Genomic DNA, 3,177 nt, shown 5'->3' with positions numbered 1-3,177 from the left:
ATATATAACATAATCTTTAGAATACTCTTATACTTTTAACAATTACTTAAAGAAGTAGATAATCATGAAAACTCCAATAGATATTCAGGTTAATAATTTTTCCAGTAACTTTCGCTTTTAGTTTATTTAAGATCCATTTAGGTAGGTTAAGACTCAACGTACTTCCACCAAACATGTCATCAATAAAGTACATAGATAAATTTTCCTTTATCACCATTTAAAATAAATGAAGAAGAGCAAGCGTGTCTGTGAAAAGAAGGTAATATGCATGCTCTTACTTGAGTTTAATCGCGTATGCTAATTCGTTGGAAAATATTCGATAGGTTCAAATATTCATTGAAATCTTTAGTTACGAATTAAGGAAGCTGTAACTTCAGCTAATGTGGAATTGTCAAAGCAAGGATTAGTGAGCCCATCGGAGGTAAAAAGGTATGCAGCCTGGGTTGAGAACACTAAACAGAAGAATTTCGACCATTATGTACATTTTGGTGATGGTAAAATTTTCCACTTCTATTATTAGACTGTGTTTAACACGAGGGCTGTTATAGATATTTCCGGCCTAAAAATGAAAATGCGAATATTTATCATCAAAAACTGTTTTATTGTTTTTCAAAGTATTCTCCAGCCTGATTTATACACTTTAGCATGCGCTCAAACCAATTGTCGAAGCAACTTTTCCACTCCGATTGAGACACCTCCAAAACATGGTTTTTGAACGCTTCAACAGCATCTTCTAGCGACGAAAATCGTTGACCACTCATTTTTTTCTTGATGTGCGGGTCAACGAGAATAAAAAGAAGTCATTAGGTGCCAAGTCAGGGCTGTACGGCGGATGATCCATCAATTCTTCGTTTTGGCCGGTCAAAAAGGCGCTACTTTGAGCCGATGTGTGAGAGCTCGCGTTGTCATGGTGAACAATGATTCTCTTCTCTTGTTCGTTTTCCAAATTTCTCAGAAGACTTCAGGTAAACAAAATGTGATGTACCACTCAGAAGTGACCGTCCTTCGTTGCTCAAGCGGAACAGTCGCCACATGACCAGTTTTGACGAAGAAACAAGCGACCATTTGCTTCAAAATGCTTCTTCCACGAACAACTTTCGTTGGATTTGACTCGTCTTCGAAAACTCACACAGTCGATTGTTGTTTTATTTCGGCCTTATTTATTTCGGTCTTTTGAAGAAACGCGAACGTATTTTTTCAACATTTTTATGCACCAGTCGACACGAGCCTTTCTTTAAGCGAATGTCAAATTGTGCGGGATCCAACGAGAACAAACCTTTTTTACGGTCAGGTATTGATGCAATATCGAATGTATGCTGGTGGGAGAAATGCCCAACGATGCCTCTATTTCACGGTATGTCTAATGATGATCTTGCATTATTAGTTCGTGCACGGCATCAATGTTCTCTGGCACAACGGCCGTTTTTGGACGTCCTTCACGGAATTCGCCGGAGCGAGCGTCGGCCACGATTGAGTTCATTAAAACAGTTTTTCACAGTGCTATAGGATGGTGCTTCATCGTCATACAAAGATTTAAGTTCATCAATGCACTCTTGTCGTGATAATCCACTTCGAAATCTGTAGAAAATGATCGCAGAAAAATGTTCACGTGTTAATTTCATTTTTTAGCCGAGATAAATTTTTCAAGTCTCTGTAAATAAAACAATTCACAGTAAAATGACAACACGTTCTGAGTGATGTTAGCTAAAAAATGTCAACCTTTCCAATGGAAATGTTAGATTGTACCTGGCAACACTTAATGTTGCCTAGGCCAGAAATACATATAGCAGCCCTCGTAGTTTAAGTTTTAGGGAATATATATCCGAGTTTACGCTGCATAAACAATGTGAATCAAACAGCACAACAGCTGGGAAGAAGAAACTGGAGAATGATAGCAAACGACAGAGATACGTGGAGAATTTTCAAAAGGGAGACCAAGATTCAACTAGGATCGTTGGCCTACTAATGATGATAATGATGGTTATTAGACTGTGTTTAATAGTTTGAGTTTTAGGATATATATATCTTAATTTTAAATCTTGGCTTGAGGATTACACCCAACTCTTTTTTTACACGGTTTCTTTTTACACGGATTTAAAGTTACACGGTTGAAAAAAAAAAATTTTTTGTGAAAAATTTTTAATCTAGTCTCAAATCGGTCTCAAAATCACTGTCTTGTTTGACACTTGTCATTTTTTTTACACGGATTTCTGAGGAACGTATCTACCATGTAAAAAAAGAGTTGGGGTACTTTTAGAAATATTCATCAGAAAAGTCTGTTTACTTCATATAGTTTTACTTGATTTACTTATCTTTTAAGAAGATAGTTTTATAATACATTGCACATTCATATCATTTTAAACTGCGTTTGAATATTTTAAATATCTTATTATTAATCACAAGATCATTACAATTATTATTAAAATTCTTAATAAATATTTCTTATAAAATGCAAACACAATTAGGAGATTCGCTTTAAAATTATTTTGTTTCCGTCTTGGATTTGCGAATTTGTGGATTTGTGGTGCTTCGAGTTCCTTACTTGCCTTTGCTAATATGGTAATTTTTATTGTTTTGACTTAATCGGGAAAACATCTTTCATTTGATATTTAACATTGCAAACAAGCCAAGCTGTTGCCAGAAAGTCTGCTCCGTCTGCGATGGGAAATGAGGGAATTAAAAAAATCACACCAATTAAGTGCGAGTTCATTTCGTTTCAATGAGGTTTGCCTTTATTCTGTATTTGCAGAATTTAATTTATCTGCGATATTAAGGCGTTAAGTGAATTACTTATTTTTCGTAAAAGGTAAAAATGCGTCACCTTTCATGTTGCTTGTGTCCATGTGTCCATGTGTCCATGTGTCTACTGAGCGCGAATTTGAATCTCAAGTTGTGAATTCGGAGCCTAGCGAAATGCGAGGTGTGCATGCGACATTGGTGTTGATGCCTGCTGCTGTTCTTGCTGATGGTACTGATGGTGCTAGCTGATGATGTTAGTCGGGCTGCCGTTGGAATATTGCACTACTATTCACATTCCTGTCGTACTGATCGATGCGATTGATCGTCTTCATCATGCAACTGTGCACCGCAATACATATTACGACTGTTAAGCCAACCAAAAGGCAAAAAGGGACAAGCAACATGTTGAACATGCAAGTGGAACCTTTTTGGCTTAGC

Source organism: Teleopsis dalmanni, chromosome 1 (assembly GCF_002237135.1).
Source record: "Teleopsis dalmanni isolate 2A chromosome 1, ASM223713v2, whole genome shotgun sequence".
Lineage (NCBI taxonomy): Eukaryota > Metazoa > Arthropoda > Insecta > Diptera > Diopsidae > Teleopsis > Teleopsis dalmanni.
The sequence above is the reverse complement of the archived record's forward strand: the minus strand, read 5'-3'. Positions refer to the sequence as shown.